We start from the raw sequence: 20150 nt of genomic DNA on the forward strand, positions 1-20150 counted from the left end.
ATCCCCAGAGAACAAAGGCAGGACCCCCGCGTTCACCCTTACTGCCCTGTTCATTACATCCCCTGTTCCTTATCCGTCTATCCCAACTCTAACGTGAGCATCGTTCGCACAGAAATCTCAGAAGCTTGTGTTCCTTTCTGCACCCTCAACACCAAGACCAGTGCTTGGCACAGAGTAGGCACACAATAAATATTTGTTTCATTAATGAAAATAAAGGGATGAATCGCAGTAAGTCCTCAGCCTTCTAGAGCTTACAGTTTAGTGGGAGAAGACAGACACCTGGAATATCAAGTAATAGTAAATACTGCCTTCGTTTGCTTGAACTGCCACTAAAAACAAAAAATACTGTAGGCAGAGCAGCTTAAACAACAGAAATGTCTTTCTCACACTTCTGGAAGCTAGGAAATCCAAGATCGAGGTTGCAATCAATCAGGCCTCTGGCAAGAGCTCTCTCCCTGCCTAGTAAGCAACCACGTCCTTTGTCTCTGTCCTCCTAGAGAGAAGAAAGCTCTCTGCCATCTCTCCTTATACTCTTATCACGTGGACCCCACCCTAATGACCTCTTCTCGCTCTACTTACCTCCCAAAGGCCCCGTCTCCAAATACCATCACATTAGAAGTTAGGTTTCAACATAGGGATTTGGGAAGGACACACGCATTCAGTCTACAGCAAGTATAACAGAAAAAAATGAAACTCAGGAGGGGACATGGGAGAAAGGGGGTGTTGCTGCTTTGAGAGGCAGCCACCAAAGGAAAATCATCATCTTCACAACAACAGATACAGCAATGACCATGTCTACAGTGACCACCATGTGCCGGGCCCTGCACTAAGCACCATGCATCTATAAGCGCAGCGGAGTCAGCACCACGTAGCCATGAAGCTGATGTCGCTTTTGCCTGCACTCCCTCCACCCTGTCCCTGCTCCTTCTGGGGACCACCCTGTCCCCACTGCATGGCTTGGACTAGATGGAAGCTTCGGGAGGACAGGGATCTTTGTCTCTTTTGCATCTTCAGCATCTAGAAGGCCTGGCACACCGTAACTGCTTTGTAAATGAAAGAATCCATCAGCGGGTCCATCTTGAACAGAACAGCAAAATGCTGATAAGGGCTCATTTACCAGGAAAAGGGAGCCCTGAAGAAATAATAAATAATCACAATTGCTTTCATGTCTTACTCAAGGGCTTACTTCCTCTGTGCTAAGTGCTTTGCACCATCCCTGGGAGGGAGAAACTGCCCTCTCTGAGCGGCAGCTGAGGAAATGGATGCAGAGAGAGCCCGAGCAGCTTGCAAAGGCAAGGCCACAGGACGGTGCCCTCTGAGTCCTGTCCTTCCTGAGCCCTGCTCCTGCAGCCTTCCTACCCTCTTGCCTCTTTCTTACTTACATTAGCCAACATTCCTTTCAGATGCCCCCTTTACAGATTAAAATGTATTCAGGATGTTACCTTTACGCATTAAAATGTATTCAGAAACCACCACTCCAAGCAACCACAGGAAGTAACAAACCCCGATAATTATAACAGCAATGATATTAGCTGATTGTGCTGACTGCTTACTGTGAGCCCAGGTGCCCCGATTTCCTCCTCAGAGCAACCTATGAAGCTGGTGCTTTATCACCCCCACTTTATGGACAATGAGGAAACCGAGGGGAAGCAACTTGCCCAAAGTAGCCTAGATCGATACTGTCCTTAAATGTCCCCAGATGCCTTCTGCTGGTTTCTTCCTCTTTCTTCAGGGTCCTTTTCCTGGGGACAAACATTCCACGCCCCACCATGTCAAGCTGTGTCACACCTAAGAGGACAAGGACTTGTTTCCTTGAAAAAAGGTAGTGCTGACAGCCGCCCTCCTCAACAAAGCCACCAGACCTGTGAGGATGACTGTCCCCCTTCCCTCCAGCTGGCGCTGCTCTCAATAAGTTCATGGTCCTCATAGACCCAGACAACAGTATGGTGATTACCAGATGGAAAGAGGGGTGGAGGGAGGGAGGGAGAAGAAGTTAAAGGGGGATAAATTGTGATGGAAGGAGACGTGACTTGGGGTGGTGGACACACACTACAATATACAGAAGATGTATTACAGAATTGTACGTCTGAGACCTATGTAATTTTATTAACCAATGTCACCCCAATAAATTCAATTTAAATAATAAAAAAAGAAATTTATGGTCAACAAGGGAAAAGAGGCAGATAAACCAATAATACTGCTGCTCAGATTACCCACCAGGCACCAGCCAAACAACGGATGCCCCCCCAAAAAGGAAGAGAAAATAAAACAAAGCCCATTCAGAATTCTGTAATTAAAAGTGACTGAGAGCCCTGACCAGATAGCTCAGTTGGTTAGAGCATCATCCCAATGCACCAAAGTCATGGGCTCGATCCCCGATCAGGGCACAAACAACAATCGACCACTGAGTGCAAAAATAAATGGAACAATAAATTGATGTCTCTCTCTCTCCCTCTCTCTCTCTCTCTCTCTCTCCCCCTTCTTCTCTCTTTAAAAAAATCAATAAATAAAAATAAATTAAATCAATAAATAAAAATAAATACTGAGACCACTGTGTTTTATGACCCGGCATTGTTTTTGGTTTTAATGATATGGTTGAGAGAGGGGCCACCACAATCTTTACATTGTTAGGGTCACTACTGGTCCTAAATATGCCCAGGCTAGAGGCAGGTACTCAGAACAGGTGGGGGGTGGGGTGGGGGTGACCTGATCATTTACAAAAAGGGAGTTCTTAGCTCCACTCACCGTGAAGCTTCATAGGAATGAAATGCTGGTCGCAGCGCGAGGCAGGATGCCTGGATGCAGCATTTTGTAAATGTATGTAAAATTCTGCACAGAGAGCAAGGCTGCTGACCTCTACCCATGGCTCCTGCTGGGGCCCCCGAGGCCCCCTTTCCCAACCACATCCCAGAATTTTCCCCACACGGACGCCCCTGCCCAAGGCTGGCCTCACTGCTGGCAGCCTGCTCCTCCAAGGCAGAACAGGCAGGCAGCCAGGGCATGTGGTGTGTTCAGAAAGGTGCTGGGCTTTCTCTCTGTGCCTGGGACCGACTCAGTGCTCCTGCTCCAGGTCGAGGGGCAGCCCTTGTTCTGGATTCCACCGTCCTCTGACTTCTGGGAGTGGGCCCAGGGAATTGGGCGGTCCTGGTCGGAATCCAAGTGACTCTGTCACTACCCATCTATGTGACCTGGGGGAATATTTTTAACCTCTCTGAGCTGTGGGTTCCTCGTCTGCAAAATGGCAATAATAATAATCCTATATTACATGAGTCTTGGGAGATTAAATGAGATAATACATCTGAAGCATTTAGAAATGAGGTTGCCCCACAATAAGAACTCCATCATTGTTAGATATTTTATTATATCTGCCTCGTGGGGTTGTAGGGAACATAAATTGCAAAAAAATATGCTTGGTATTACATATGAGGCCCATGTTATTACAGGAACTACTATTATTGTTATTATTAATTACTAGTACTGTTATTAGTTACGGGGGGGCCAGAAAAGCAGAAGAGACAGAGGCGGCACCCATCAAAGAACATACTTTAGCAGTCTTATCCTCTAAGGCCTAGAATTTCTGAGGCTTCCAGGGAAAGGTGCAAAAGTGGCCGTCAATGGGGTTCATCAACAGTCAGAATTATTCCAGATTATTGCTCTGTTCCCATCCTGGGTCAGCGTGCCCTGTAGACACTAGGTATATAAAGATGGGGGTCTTGGTCTCTTAAAGATATCACATACCAACATCGGGGGGAGGGGAGGGACTAGGGACAGCGCCATGTCTACGCCCAACTGTGAAAGGAAACACAAGAAAAAAGGGCCAAGTGTCCAGGAGGACATCTGACATCAAAGGCAACCCCATGAAGCAAACAGGCCCATCGCTACCTCTCCAAGGAATAGGGACCTGACCCAGCAACTATCCAAGGTCCTCACTTCCCCAGGAAAGAGCTGATCTGCCTTCGGTCTGACCAGATTCAGGGATGCTCACACAAAGAGGAGGAAAGAAAGGCGTCTTATCGTCCAGGAGGCCTCTTAGCTGAGCTGTGTGAGCACAGTATCCATCCTGGGCAGCAGAAGGTCATGGGCACGGTAACCATGGGTTCCAGAGCCCAGCCAGCCCATGTTCCAGCCACTCAGGAGAATAAAAGCTAAAAGCACAAGGGACTGAGTGACTGGATGTGGCTGGTGATATTCCAGGTTTTTAGACCAGCAATCATCACACACTCAGGGGTCAGATATTCCAGAACCGAGAAAAAAAAGTTCCCTCTTTCCAGCCCAGAAAAGCTCTAGCCAGACAGTATGGGGGGGCGGGGGGGGGGGGGAGGAAAATCAATCAGAAAAAGAAACTGATTTCTACTATTTCTCAAGAGAAGCCTGGTTTATGCAAAATTCTGCCCTCGAAGTAGATGCAGCAACAATAACAACAGAAGATCCCCCTCCACCAGGCAAGACAACAATGTGACTGCACCACAGACGGCCCCTGGGTTCAGTGGGTGCAGTCTAAGGGCGGACACAGGACCCACCCAGCCTGTCCATTCCCAGGCTCACGCGCCAGGCCCTCCTGCCAGTGCCTTAGGCCACGAGGCAGTGCTCACCTCCAAGATGTAACTCTTCTCAAACAGTGGGGACCAGGCCACGAGGCTCTCTCTGCCCAGCCAGGGATTCCGTTCTTCCTTGCTGCTTCCAGGAAGGCCTTTCTCCTAATAAATCTTTCAGGAAGTTCTCCTCTGGGTTCGGAGGATCCATACAAACCCCTACTCTACTGGTTAGAGACTTAGAAAGATCCGCTGTGACCACAGGACTGTGTCAGATGAACAAGTCTGAACTTGTCACCACCAGTATGCAAAATAGGCCTGCACCTATAACAACCAGCAAAGCTGATACAGTCCCCAAGTCCCCAGGGCCTCCGCCCACCCACCACACACAAACAGGCGGTTCTCCATGGTTTCCAACAATGGAACGGCTCCAGTAGTCCGGACTCACTGAGATGGTGAGCTGGGCAGGGGGTGCTGCCAGCCACTCTCTGGAAAATGTAAGACCTATATAGGAACCACCAGGACCTCACCCTTTTCTTCCTAAAAACTCTCTCATCTTCTAGAAGGGCCGAAAGTCAGGGGCTTGGAGAAAGAGGAGACTATTCCCTGCTAGCAAACTATCAGGGAAATTCGTGGTGTCTCCACACACGGGACACATGCTGCCTCATGGCTGCCCTTCCTGAAAGTCTACACCTACCGACCACAAAACACTGCCATAAATATGAGCACATTAGCAGAGGGAGGGTAAACCTCATTAAATCAACAGCCCATCCAAAAAGAATTACCATGATAAGGCTGGGGGGGCACCCAGCAACTCTGGAAATGCAATGAAAAAGTTTCAAAGAACGGAGTTGCCAAGTTTTCGGAAATCACCTTGGGGGTGGGGAAGGAGAAGATGGTCCAAGGATGGAGGGAGTATCCTATGGGTCACAGGCTTCTAGTTTCACTAAAGGGGTCTCCAAACCACATCTGCAACCCCACATCGGTGCGGACTGGAGATGGTCTATTTTTAGAGATGAGGTAATAAGCCCTTGATCAAGTGCATAAAATCCAGAATTAGCTCTATGTACGGGGCATCTGATGTACCCAGACGCCTGTCTGGAGTCTGGTGATGAGGAAAGTGCACAATTAACGCAAACATACATGACCCGAAGCCCCTTCCTCCGTCCAGCTACTCACTGAGCATCCCCACCCACAAGGCCCCGAAGCTTGCGAGTTTCCAGCAACGCAGAGGACAGAATTCTAACTTACTGGAAGGTGGATCCAAGCCGTGTCACCGGGGCCGCCAACATCCTTTCGGCGTGGAGCTCCACTCGGGGGGGTGCCGAGGGGTACCAGGGCCCATCCTCGCTCGCGGCCCCCGCTGCTCCTCCAGGTCCAGGACGACCGGAGCCCGCACGGCCCGAGGGCCCATGTGCTCGGCGGCCGCACGCGCTCTGCCCGGCGGAGCGCGGGGCTGGCGGGAGGCCCGTGACGTCACGGTTCGCGCTCCGGGGCCGCGGGGGAGGGGAAGCGCGCGCCACCCGGCCCGCCGCGTGCGTTCGGGGCATCGGCGCACCGGGGCCGCTCGGCTCCCAGCCGCCCGGCCGGCCGGCCGCCCCGCGAGCCCCTCCGCCTGCCGCCCGGGCTCCGCGGGCCACCGGGCCGCCGAGGGCCGCGTGCGCGCGGGGCGGGCCTGGGCCGCCACGGGCCCAGAGGGCGCGGGGGCGGGCCCGCTCCGAACCGGGATGGGGTCGCGGAGGCTCTGGCCCCGGGCCCCGGCGAGCCAGCGGCAACCCCGCGGGGATGCCCGATCTCTCGTGCCCGGCGCCTTCTGCGGTCCTGCTCTCCGCTCCTCCCCACCCCAGGCGTCCTGGAGTCAGGGAGCCTTCCCACTCGCCAGATGGGGGAAGGCGAGTTCAGCGACTTAGAAGGAGCGAGATGCTGTGAGATGGGAACACCTCGCGCGCCAGACGCCTGGTTCAACTCTGTCGTTGGTGATCCGAGTGCCTGTCTGGGTACCACTCCGCATCCGCGGGTCTGTGAGAGGGGCGCACGCGCCTCGCCCCCTCCTGCGACATCGCCAGCTGTCCCCAAGGGCTGAGGCTAAGAAACCCGTGCAGAGTGCCGGCTGGATGCGCTGCTCCCTCCACTCAACAATATTAAAGTGGAACCTTCAACCCCCTGTAGTGTCCCCAAAGGAACGAGAGAACGCCGGCCTCCTGCCTGGGAGGTGATTATACTGCTTTCCCGACCTAAGCCCCCAGACGGGACTGATTCAGGGAGCTGCCTCGGTTCAGTTCCACATTTTCTGAGCACTTACAAAAAGCCAGGCGCCCTGTAGGCGACGGGGAGGAGAGACGGGAAGCCGAGTTAGACACAGACCTTAGAAGGAGGTCACAGTCCGGGGAAAAGATGGACACGCAAGTGGGCGAAGCGAAGACTGCCCACCTCCCCTACCCAGTGCCCTCGCATGAATGCCAGGACACATCCCCGCCCTCCCCGTCCGCACCCCCAGCATTTCACTCAACCCAGGGGCCTTGGGCCCCTCCCTCCCTTTTCTGTCATACTCTGTGTCTCCAATTCTGATGGCTTCTTCCAGGCCTGAAGGGTTTTCCTCTCTTGAAAACCATTTTCCCGCCGCACACATTCATTTATAATCTCAAAACATTCGTTTTGTGCTGGGCTCCCTCCAAGAGGCTTAGACAGGTGTTCCCTATGGTTGTCAGACCTGCACCTATCTAGAGTGCCGCCTACAGCTGTGAGGACTTAGCCTTTCACTGCTTAAAGGTTCTCCCAGGAGCCAAGGGCTGTCCCCTGGGGGAAGCCAGCGTCCTCCGCCAGGACGCCCGCCAGTCAGGGAGGCCCAGCTTCTAATGACAACCTTTCTGGTCCCTGAGTCTCTGGCCCTGGCTACAGAGTCCTTCCTGTTGACTGTCTGTGCCAGAGCCTCTCCTGACTGAAAAGACACTTTGACCTGGGACTCACTCAACCTTGACTTAGACTCTACTTGCCCTCTCTGGATCCCCCATGTACAAAGGAGTCACTTTTTTTTTTCTTTTAGAAAATTATACCTTAAAATGAAAAAAGAAAAACGTTATTTCATAAAAAGTACAAAGAAGGTATCTTATTATCCCTATCACCAAAAATGGACTATCATTACATTTTGGTACATCTGATTCCAATTGTTTTTTAAAAATCATTTGCTACAATACATGCACATTGTAAAAAAAAAAAAAAAAATTAAAACCATGCAGGAAAGTACAGGGAAAAAAAACAAATTTTTATCAATCAGAAATAACTCTCATGAATATTAGATAAATCCAAGACATCATTTTAGGCATACATATGGCATAGAAATATATATTTTTTATATATGTATATGCATCATGAATATTAGATAAATACCAGACATCTTTTTAAGCATATATATCATAGACATATATATGTATAATATATATGGATAAATACAGCATTAACAGGAAAAATAAATTTATTTTAAAACATAAGGACTTTATAGTTGCTATTTTTAAAGCTAAGATATTTCATTTTCTTTTAGTAGAAAAAAAGGCAGCCAATATGAAGCTGGAGAAATTGTTAAAAGTTCAGGTTTTTTACTATGTCTTCCTAAATAATTCTGGAAAGGTTGAGAAAAGAAATCAGAAGAAGAAGAGAGTGAAGGAATGGTGTTGTATCTGGAGATGACTCCACATTAGAAAGCAGGCCACTCCCTGCTGTGACATTAGCACCTTTCCTCCCCCTCCCCTTAGGTCGCCTCCCACATCTGTTCGTTGTGTGAGTGGTTTTCAATTGCCACCCTCCATTCTGTATCTGAAATCCCCACGCTTATTTGGTATTGAGTCTATAATTAAATAATTTTATTCTCACTGCCAGTCCTTCCCTTTTCTACATCTGCTTCCTTACCGACAAACTCCACTCATTTGTTTATCACACCAGGCACACACTAGCCTCCGATTAGGCTCTGTGGGCAGTAGGACAGGCGAGGTCCCTGCTCTCAACAAGGTTACAATTGAGGCAGACGAATAAGCCAGTTGGCTGTAGGTAGTTTCAACAGTGAGTGATAAAAGCTATTGAGAGGGTAAACCTGGGTGAAGAGCTAGAGAGGGGAGCGGGGGAGGGGAGCCGGCTCAGGTAATCTGACCCAGAAGAAGTCAGCCCTGCAAACTAGAGAGTGTTCCAGGCCAACGGAACATCAAGGGCAAAGGCCTGGAGGCGCATGAAAACAAGATCATCAATCATTTCACAAAGGCTTATTGAGTCAGACAGGCAAACAGAGGCGGTCATCATTCCCTATTGGGTCAGGAGTCACGTGCCTTCGGCTGCCCATTATATCCCGGGCACCAGCTCGCTCGGTAAATATATGGAGAGGCAACGAGTGAATGAATGAACCGGCATCCTGGATCTTGTGATAGCAGAAGGAGGAGGGAAAGGTGCCAGGTGCAGCAGGCTGGGGAGGCTCCCCAGGGGAAGTGGAGGCTGAGCTGAATGAAACTTAAATAGCTTGGAGTTCACCAGTTTGACAGAGAGGAGAATGGGGCATTTGAACAAAGAAAATGACGTGTATGCTTTGGGAGTTGAAAAACTATAAGCCGTTCAGTATGGGGTAGAGTATAAATCACTGTTGGAAAAGCGATAATGGGTACACCAGATACTGAGAGGCCTTTAATTCCACGCTTAGGGATTTAGCATGTGCCCTACAGAAAGAAGGAAACCTCTGAGGACCTATGAGCAGGACCAAGACACGAGCCGTCTTGTTTGGTAGAAAGATCGCATTAGCTGTCATGCACAGGCCTGATTTCAGGGGCACCCAACAAAAAGCAAGGAGACCCATGAGGAGGTGGCAGCAGAAATCCTGCTGAGAACCAGTAAAGAGCCTGGTCCCTCCAGGTTGCCTTGGATGGAGAGAAAGGGGTGAGTGCAAAGAACGTTTACAAAACAAACCCACCAGGTAACAAGTCTAGGGGAAAGAGGGGAGACATCCAGGGTGAGGACCATGTTTCTAGTTTCAGCAGTTGGGGGTTGGTACTGTTCACACAGGTGGGGAACGTGCAGACAAGGTGAAGATATGGGTAGTACACTGGGTGCACTTGATCATGGGCCAGTCCAGTTGAACCTTTGGGCCTTCCAAGCAAAGCCCAGGAGGCAGGTGGCTCTAGCTGTCCCACGGTGATGGGACGGGTCTCAGTTGAAGCTACCAGTTTAGCAGTTATCAACATAGAAAGTAGCGGTTGATGCATTGAGCTCAGACCCCCCAGGCCGAAATCTATTTCAGTGACTGGGGACCAAACTCTGAGGAATGAACATTTGTGGGGAAGAAGGAAGCAGAAGCTGCTTATATTCGGAATGTTCTCTGAAAATCTATGATTTGAAACTCAGTCCCCTGCTTCCTGCCTGACCTTAAAGGCCCTAATAGCAGTAAGGACATGCCTCACCACTTGCAGAGGGACACAAACCTCTGAGTTTGCCTCTTCCCAACGTCTATCCAGTGATTAGGACTTATGAGTTCACCGCCCACCCTTCTTCTGGCTCAAAGTCGTCACTCTGGAATAGGCTTCCACCCCTTCCTTCTGGATTCTGCAACAACCTAACTGGTCCCCCTGACTTCAGAGTTCTCCACTCTAAAAGCCTCAGAAAAGTCTCTCCAGGTTTACCTTATGAAGGTGTGGGTTTCTCTTTCCCACCCTACCCACTTGGTATTTAACTGTCCCATCTCATTTGCTTCTTCTTTTTTCCCAACGCGTCCTTAAAGGCTCAGCTTTGCTCTGTCCTTTGTGGCTGGGCCCCAGTCTCTCCTCTTCCGTGAGCAGTTCACAGAATATTCTAAGCTGCATGCCCTTTTCCTTATAGAAATCATGGTGGGTTGGCACCAGCCCCACCTGGCAACCTCCAGTAGCTACTGAGTAAGCCTCACCATCCTCTTCAGCCTCTGAATAGCCCTCAGGCGGAGACTTTGTTATAACCCTCATTTCTCAAGTCAGACAGGCTAGCTGAGGCCTGGAGAGCATACTGGTTTTGACTAAGACAACCAGCAAGTGGCAGGGCCAGGATTTGACACCCAGTCAATTACCTGGGTCCCCTCCAGCTCACCTGCCAGGACCGGTTGGTTGTATTTCAAGCAGCAGACACAGAGAAAGCTGACTCTCAATGAATGAACATGTCTGCAATACATGAGTGTATCCAGTCAACATGTTGTACACCTCAAATTTATGCAATGTTATATGTCAATTATATCTCAATAAAAAATACGTGACTGAAAAAAAACTCTTCCTCTTTCCTAAATTTCGGAGGATTTGTTTGTATCACATTTTAATCACTCAAGCCCCAGAAGACTCTGTGTCTATATTTTTGAGATAATAACTAATCAATAAAGTTGAAGATGAAATACGTACTTATTATATTTCCTCTGGAGAAGTCGTATTCTTATGAGTTAGCAGAGAATTTAAACTTTGGAGTCAGATGAACCTCAGTTTGTATCTATTAGCTCTGCATCCTTGGGCAAATCCTTTCATCCATCCTTGCCTCAATTTGCTTTTCTGTAAAACGGGTCCAATAAGGCTACTTACATCACAGAGCGGTTTGAGAACGAAAGCAGATCATCTATAGCCCTTCGTGGGCGCCGGAAAGATATTCGTGTTTATCGATTTCAAGTGTCGCGTAGGGCTTGTTGGGTATCTGTGTAGCGTCTGTACTTTTTTTCTGGTTACTAATGTACAAATGAATATTTATTACACAATATTCAAAAGTACAGAAAATGTAAAGAAGAACATCAAAAATGTCCGTTAATTTCTTTACCTGAGGTATCTGCTATGAAGATTTTGACTTACGTTATTTTAGCATTTCTTAATTATATGCTAATCTTGAACGTATAAATATAAATTAGTTTCCTTTCTTCAAAATTAGTCTGTCACATGCGCTTCTTTAGAAGCTGCTTTTCTTTCATTTGTCTTCGTATTCTGAACGTCTCCCTACGGTACTAAATATTTTTGATTAAATAGACCTTTACATACTTTTTTCATCATGTACTCAGTGCCTATGCAGTGTGATAGGCGTAGCTGTTCCTCTCTCCCCCAACACTTAGACAGTTTCCAATCAGTCATTCTTTTTTATGGGAAATCCTGGAACAGGGGCCTTCGTGGGAACTTCTAATGCCTTCTGTGGGTTCTAGGTCCTGACATGAGCCTGTGGTGTCGGTGAGAACGAGGAGTTTTGAAACTCTGCCTACTGACACATTGCTCTTTGGAAAGGTTTGACCTGTGAGCTTACACATGCCCTTGCACTCCCCAGCAAGGTGTTCATTTTCTTAGTAAAGAAGCATTTCAGTTCAATGAGATAGAAAGAGAGAGAGAAGAAAAGGGAAGAAGGAAAGAAAAAAAGAAAGAAAGAAAGAAAAAGAGAAAGGAAGGAAGAAAGAATTGCCTCACATTTTTTTTTTAATTCCATGTTGAATTATTACCAAGAACAGCCACTCACATATGTGTTTATTGGCTCACAGCACTTCTTTAATGAACATGTTTCACTCTGGCCCATTGCCCGTTATTCTGGAGAAGTGTTCTTTTACTTTTTGGTATTTGTTCCCAAAATTAAGTTCCTTTTCTTCTTTCCTTCCTGTTATCCTTTCCTCCTTCCATTTTTTTTCTTTTTTCAAAAGCAGCTTGCAATGAAAATTTTAAAAAATTAGTAAACATATCACCCACTAGAAATAGCCATGGTTAACTCTGGGTTCCATATCTTTCTAGATTCTTTATGCACACACACATACACATATGTACACATACATACACTTTCATCAGAAAACTAGAATGAAACAATATACATTATTTGTATTCTGCTCATGTCACTTAATAATGCATCACACTTGTCTCTCCATGACAGTACATATATTTCTGCAACATTATTTTTTAATAGTACTGTAGCATTCCAGTGTACGTTTTTCCCATATTTTACATAACCAGTACCTTATTGCCGGCAATTCATCTCACTTGCAAATTTTCATTATTAAACACAGTACTACTACACACATCCTTGTGACTAAATCTTTGCATATGTCCTTAACGATCTCCTTAGGGTAAATTCTCAGAAGTGACTTATGGGATATTAACACTTCCTTTGCTATATAAATTGCAAATATTTCTCCCTGATCTCTGGTTTGCCTCTTCTTTTTGTTTATTAAGGGTTGTATTGTAAATATGTTTTAATCTCAATAAGCTCATATGCACCAGTCCTGGAATTTGTGACGCTTTCCTACTGTTCCAGCACCCAGACGTCATTTCTCCGCCTGCGATCGCATTGACCTGCTGTAGGGCACGTTCTGCAAGAGTTGGCCCCTCAAAACCCACTCCACCCAATAATGAGTTTAAGCCTAGAATATTATTCCATCTCTCTTGCTAGGAATCAATTCAGGAAAGCGCAGGCTGATCCAGTTCTGGACAATCAGATGTGAAAGGAAAGTGATTGGAGAACCACAGCAAAACATAAACTAAGCAAGAAATGAAAGAAGAGGTTGCGTCTCTTCTCAGGTTAAAAAAAAAAAAAAAGTAAAAAGAGAAAAAGAGAAGAGAATACATTCGTTGTTGAAGACAGTGGTTACCCTAAGAAGTATTTTCATTGGCAGGTAACAGAAAATTTACTTAATAGTTTAAGCAAATAAGAGCTTACTTATGTTCCCACTAACAGGCCGCCTGGAGACCATTTGATATCAGTGCAGTGGCTCACTTGTAGCTATATATGGCGACTGTTGCAGCCTGAAGCGTCGCTTCTATAATTAAAGCAGAAAAATGGGCACAGAGTGGCATCCACCAAAATTGCCCCTTTTACCAGACAAAGCAAAAGTCTTCGCAGCAGGCCTTGGTGGGCGTCCAGTCTCGTTGGCCACAACTGTCACGTGGCCTCTGCAATGTCCAGGTAAAGCTGCAATCGCAGCTACTTGGTTTTTCAAACCTCTGCAGCCAAGGCAGCTGAGCAGGAAGGAATTAAGAACTGGGCTGCGTTAACCAGCGAGGTGTGTCTGCTTCGGTCAGATGGAGCTGAGATTTCTGATGTTTTGAAGGCATCGTACACAGAAGGCCTGAGTGTTTTTGTTTTTTGTTTTCCTTCTGATTATATTAACACTATCCTCTTTTACTGCTAAATGTCCTAATCAGTTTGAAATTCAGCTTACGGAATTCTGGAACTTTTCTCACGAGTACCTTGGAGTACGCAAACACACATAGACACAGCAAATCCTACCAAGCATTCTGAGTGTTGATGTTCAGGAGTGTGTGCCGGGCAGCCCTGTCCGTGGGCTTCCTGGGGTCAGGAGGACTGAGGAAGGACCTGTGGCTGAGTTCTGTCCTGGACGGGGTGTTGTGGCCTCTGAGGTCAGAGTGTAGCCTTCCTGAGTCTGAAGTCGTAGGGTCCATTCTGTAGCATCCAAGTGAGCAACTTTGCAGCATTGAAAATTTCCTGTTTTATATCTGGAGCCTCTATGCACAGGCCAAGTCAGATGCCTGCTACAGGAGGGAGGGTCTTCAACAGCCCTGACTGGCACAGCTCAGTTGGTTGGGCATCATCCCGCCAACCAAAGTGTCGCCAGTCCGATTGTCTGTCAGAGTGCATACAAGAGACAGCCATTGATGTTTCTCACATTGGTGTCTCTCTCCCTCCCTTCTCCTCTCTCTAAACATAAAATAAAATAAAATAAAATAAAATAAAATAAAAAGGAGGCACTGGGTTTGAGATACTGAAAATGACTCCAGGAGCTAGATCTTATCAAGTACTTAATCTCCCTCCACTACACTACTTATGCATAAGTATATACTTTATGTATATAGTTTTTTTTAAAACAATAACAACAACAACAAAAATTCAAAGCAGGACACAGTGAAGCAAGGTGTGGGCTTTGGGCCAGAGAGAACTGAGTGAGGCTCTGCAGTGAACTTTCACCAGAAATCTGAGTCTCAGTTTCCTTATCTGAGCAATGAAAGCAATAACACCTGCTGCATGCTTGTGGGGATAGAATCAGAGATAAGATCAAGTCTGGGAGGTCTGCTCTGTCCATCTGCGTAATGTAGCTGCCCAGCTGGTGTGCAACATTTTTATCTTCTTGATAGCACATCTGGGTATTTTCTTAATAGCACAGCTTGATATTTCCTTATTCTTACATTTTGCTTATTGGCTATCCCCCCTGACCCCCTCACAGAAATGTGAGCCCCAAGGAGAGATCTTGTCTGTCTTGTTCATCTCTGTATCCTCAGTACCTGTACATAGCAGTTACTCAGTAAAACTTGTTAAATATTTATAGACTGAGCTAAGGGGTGGTCTCACGCAGAGTAAATGCTTAGTAACTGTTAATTCCCCTCTACTCTTTCTCCAACACCTAGGCACTAAGCTATTTTGGAATAAGACCAACTCTCAGCATCAAAAACAGGGTCCCAGTTCCAGCTTTCTTAGTGCAGAGCTGTGTGACTTTAGTAAAGTGACTATCCCTCTCTGTGCTCTGTTCTTTTTCCTTATCTATATAAGGAAAGGGTCCAAGAAAATGATCACTCTCAGTCTGCAGCTTTGTAATCCTTAATGACTTGCAACCTTATTCATAACAAAGACCACACATTTTTATGTTACTTTTTCTGCCAGAGAGAGGACATCTTACAGAGAGATCTGTTTCCATGGAACCTGGCCTTGATGAATGATTGTCAATGACCACACTGTCATGGCTAAAATTCTCCAACCCAACACCCTGTTTATGCATGAGCTCCAAGAAATGAAACTGATCCAAGTTCATGTAGTTAGTTATAGGCCAAATCAGGACTAGAACTAGGCTTCTTAACTTCTAATGTCTTTCCTCTACTAGACATGTCTTCATTTTTTTCTAGATGAATCCCTACCTTTTATCTGTCCACTTGATAACCCATCTGAATGTGTAGATATCGTTTCTCTGTTTGGGGAGAAATTAGGGTGACTGCAATGGACGTGGCTAAGGGAAGTTAGATGAATGGTCTCATGTGACTCTTATGACTTAATTCATGATGAAACATTAACCGATCCTTTGTTGGCACATATTGGCACTTCCCACCAAGTTTTCTTGGCTGCCTGTCCAGCCCTGATTCCTGGGGTCATCATCTTCCTGTCTTTCTCGGCTCCTCTATGCTCTATACACCCAAATACGCGGACTCAGAGGTCTCTCGGGCCCAAGGCTTCCTGGAGAAGTAGAATAGTTTCCTTACAATGTCCTACTTTTTTTTGTACCTAGGTCTCAGGTCAAAACAAGTTACCTGGCATCTCCCTGCCTTTCCCAATTTGCTGAACACAAGCTCTTGATCCTCTGTGATCACAACACTGATGCTGGGGCCAACCTTATCTGGTTTCAATCTGCTTCTGTCACTCTCTAGACATGTGATCAAAAATAATTTATTCATTCACCACACAGATCCTCAACTTGCTAATATAGATGTATTTAAAAGGGAACAATAAAGTCTATTTCACAGAGTTACACAGTGGGCTAAATGAGGCATTGTGGGTATAGGTTGGGGTGCAGTGATTGGCAGCTAGTAAGGTCTTAATAAACATTTGTTAAAAATTATCAGTACTTAAACCCTTGGCTTATACCCAACTGTGTACCTATTTCTTGGGTTTCATTTGTAAATGAATGGAACAAACTCAGTAGGGAGAATGACAAAGTTTCTCTTCTTGACCAAACTCTGGCCAGATTCCTCTGAGTCTTATTCTCAACTCAACCTTGGCCTATAAAGACTTGAACAAACACTAACATAGTTTCTAACAGCTCAAGGCCACATCCCTAGGGTGACCCCAGCCCCCCTTAAAGTGCAAGTGCCTGCCTGAGAAAATTCAAGGCTGCCCAAAGAATTGATTGTTCTAGCCAACACCTGAAGATAAGGCCCCTGTCTCCCACCTCTGGGGGAGGGGAGGACCCTAACTTTGATAAATACCAGTTAGCAAACCCAGATGGTTTCACACAAGCCAACACCTCCTTCCCATTTTTTTTTGAAATTTTTCACTTCCCTGACTGTACTGAGCCCCTGCACCCCGCCTCCCTACTCCTTCATCTCCCTTTAAACACCTAGGCCCAGTCACCTCTGCACCAGTTGGAATGGGAACTCAATGCTTTCTCCTGCAGGGTCAGCAGTTACTGGATAAAATCCATTTTCACTGCTTTAACTAATGCCTGGCTATATTGGGGGTTCTGGGGTGATAAGAGCTCTGCCTTTTTTATACGTAGCTTGCAAGTTGCCCAGGGGTTACCTTTCCAATCAGCCTAAAGGGGAAAAGAACACAGAGGAATGTGATGGAAGTGGTTCCCATCACACCCATCCCGTCCTTTTGCCAGAACCCAGTGGCATACTGTGCGCCCAGAGAAGGAGGAGAGGGACACAGTGCACAGCTGGTGGCCTCTGGCACACATTCTAATCAACTCCAGCTTACCCCCAGGTACCGCTCTCCCTCTGTCTTTGTAGTTGAAGTTCTTCCTAACAGCTTAAATGTTGCGGCCTCAAAATATCCCCATGTGTCAGGGTACTCAGTCAGCTTTTGCTGCAGCAGCAAATATCCCCTGAGTGTCAGTGGCTGGGATTTACCTCCTTGCTGAGGTGCAGTTTATCCGTGGCTGCGCTCAGCTTGGTTCAACATGCCTGCTCATTCCCGACCTGAGCTGATGGACAGCCCACCGATGGGCAAGTTCCCACGGCAGCGTGTGAGTGCAGGGGGCATGCTTGCACACCTGGCTCAAGTGCTTAAAGGTTCTGCTCACGCTTGACAAATGTCAAGTCCGTGGGTCCATTGGTCAGGTTATCGTGGCTGAACCCCAAGTCAATGCACACAGAAGTATACTCTCCCAACGGGGGAGCAGGGCAAGGGTGGGAAGAAAGTGCCTCACGGTGACCAAACAATACAATCTATCAACCCCTCATTGCCAGATTCTGCATTGAAGACATAACAAACACAGGACAGGGCAAAAGGAGGGTTACATGTGTGTATGTGAAACACAAAGTTTATTCTTGTATTATTAATTATTATATTACTTTCCATTCAAATGACTAGAAACCTACTTTTGCCCCCCCCCTCCTGTTTTAGTTCATGAATCCCAACTTTGCATTTGGAAAAATGAGTTTCAGAGGGGTTAAAATGGGCCCAAGTTCTCCAGGGCTGGTAAGTGACAGAGCCAAGGCTCCACCCCAGGTCTGTGTGACCCTAACGCCCTTGTCCTTTTTCTGACCTCTTTCTTACTAGAGTCAAACCACCAGAAGACTTCATCCGTTTCTTTGTGAGGTTGTGTCCTTTCCCAGAAACCAGAGCGAGAACATCACTGAGTCACGGCATGCTCACTCTCTCCCACCTTCTCCGGGTCAGTCTAGAGGTCACCATTCCTCCACGGCATCACCAAGATGCTGTCATGTGTTTTGAGATGACGGCCTCCTATGCAGAGCCAGCCCTGACACCCGAAGGCAGACTTTGGCCCTCTGGGTTTCCTTGTGCCTCGTACGGACCTCCAGTCTAGCAATGACCATGTTGTTTTTGGTTTGTCTATCTGTTTTTACCGATTACGATGGAGTTCCTTAATGATTTTTTAAAAATCTGTTTGGGGGATAGTCAAACATCCCTTTGAGAAAAAGAGTAAGGACTACAAGCCCTCCACCTCAGGAAAACATACCTGTACACCTGTACATGAACATGTGCCCATGTGGATTCTCAGTTAACAGTATCAGTCATGGGCTGTGGGCTGCAGGAGCACAGGGGCCACATCTTTGTAGTTTTGTGTCCCTGACGCTTAGCACAGGTCTTAGAACCCCAAACAAGTCCTTAATGCACATCAGGACAAGGTCGAATAAAGGAACGGGTGCCCTCAGGGAGACACTATGGGAAAGCTTACAGAGAGCTTATGTGCCGGACGCCGTGTGGAGTGATTTTTGTGGGTGGCCACACTGAAGCCTCACAACAGCCCATGAGGTAAACATTATTATTATTTTCATTTTATAGAAGAGGAAAGCGAGGCGCCAAGGCTTCGGTGGTTTACTCACGCTTGCTCAGCTAGTTTTAGAGTCCCTCATTGTAACCACGAGATTGTAAGAAAAACGGGGCAAAACACCTTAGAACATGTTGTTTTGTTTTGTTTTAGAGTTAGCTGATACCTTTGGAGGACCTACTAAGTGCGAGGCATTGTGCTTCCAGATCTAACTAGAGACTGATGTCCCCTTTTGCCCAGTTTCCCAGGTAACCCACGTAAGATGGAAGGGCTTGTGAGCCCTTGCCCCACTCTGAGGTCCAGGTTGAGCAATTCTTGGTCCAAAACCAGAAGCACAGGTTCTGTTAAAAGAAAGCGTTTCCTTATAAATGGCCAAGATGAATGGGGTTGGTTTATCACCTTTTTAAATGGATTGACATCAAGCCTAAAGATCATAGGCTGGTTGGACTGGCCCATCTGGTACAAAGTCTTTGATGTCTTCATCGGCTCAGTTTATCTAGAACAAACAGAACCATGCGCCCACCTGTCACTGGTCCAATCACAAAGAAACTGATTGCTTTTAAATTGTCCTCATGGAATTTCCTGGCCACTGGGAAAAGGACACATAATAAAGGCAGCGGTAGAAAGATGACGGGGCAGCGGGAGTGGGTATCGCTCCTATCGGGGTATCAGGTTATATACTTGCTGCCTCCAGATCTCAGTTTTTCCTCAGTGAAAAGAGACAACGTCACGGAGTGACCTCTAGAGAGCTTTCAAGCCCTGATAGCCTGTGTGTCTGTGGATTTATTGAGCACCAAGCCTCAGCTAGGTGTCCAGAGCTGTAAAGACAAGAGGTGAGAAACTGACTTTTCTTTTTCTTGGTATCCATTCACCAAATGTAGATCAAGCATGATTCTCAGTATCAAGGACGCAGCAATGAAGAAAACAGAGAAGCATTCCCGCCTTCATGGAGCTTGCCCTCTATGGAGGGAGGCAGACCTTAAGAAAGAAAGTAAATGATATGTTAGAAGCTGAGGCATACTACAGAGAAAAGCAAAGCAGAGCAGAGGGTTGGGACGGGTTGAACTGTGACCCCTCCCCAGTTCCATAAATTGAAGTCCTAATCTCCAACACGTCAAATTGTGACCTTGTTTAGAAACAGTCATTGCAGATATATTCACTTAACTGAGAGGAAGTCATACTGGAGTAGGATGGGCCCTGATCCCATATCACTGGTGTCCTTATAAAAAGGGAAATTTGGCCACAGACACACACACAGGGAGAAGGCCATGTGAACACAAACGCAGAGGTCAGCGTGATGCATCTACAATCCAAGGAAAACCAAGGATTACTGGTGACACCAGAAGCTCAGAAGAGAAAGGCCTGCGATATGTTCTCCTTTAGAGCCTTCCACAGAGCATAGCCCTACTGACCTTGACCTTGCATTTCTTGCCTCCAGAACTGTGACACGATAAACTTCTGTTGTTTAAGCCACCCAGTTTGTAGTACTCCGTTACAGTAGCAGCTCTAGCAAACTAGGACAGGGGTCTTTCAAATTTAAATAGGGAGATCAAGGAAGATGGCACAAACAAGGAAACATTACTTAAACTCTTAAAGGAGGTGAGGGAGTGAGTCATGTGAATATCCAGGGTAAGAACATTTCAGGCAGGAGGAAGAGCAAGTGC

At 46.8% G+C, this 20150-nt stretch overlaps 1 long non-coding RNA gene across 1 annotated transcript in view; it reads right to left on the reverse strand.

Annotated features, from left to right (window-relative positions):
• Positions 1–6055, reverse strand: part of LOC150003980 (uncharacterized) — a 151501-nt gene extending 145446 nt beyond the window's left edge. The window contains exon 1 of the long non-coding RNA XR_016512344.1: positions 5784–6055. This is a non-coding gene — a long non-coding RNA (uncharacterized LOC150003980). The remainder of the gene's footprint in view (positions 1–5783) is intronic.
• Positions 6056–20150: the final 14095 nt, after the last annotated feature.

This window comes from Furipterus horrens, unplaced genomic scaffold (genome assembly GCF_987537825.1).
Source record: "Furipterus horrens unplaced genomic scaffold, mFurHor1.1.pri manual_scaffold_7, whole genome shotgun sequence".
NCBI classification, from domain to species: Eukaryota; Metazoa; Chordata; class Mammalia; order Chiroptera; family Furipteridae; genus Furipterus; species Furipterus horrens.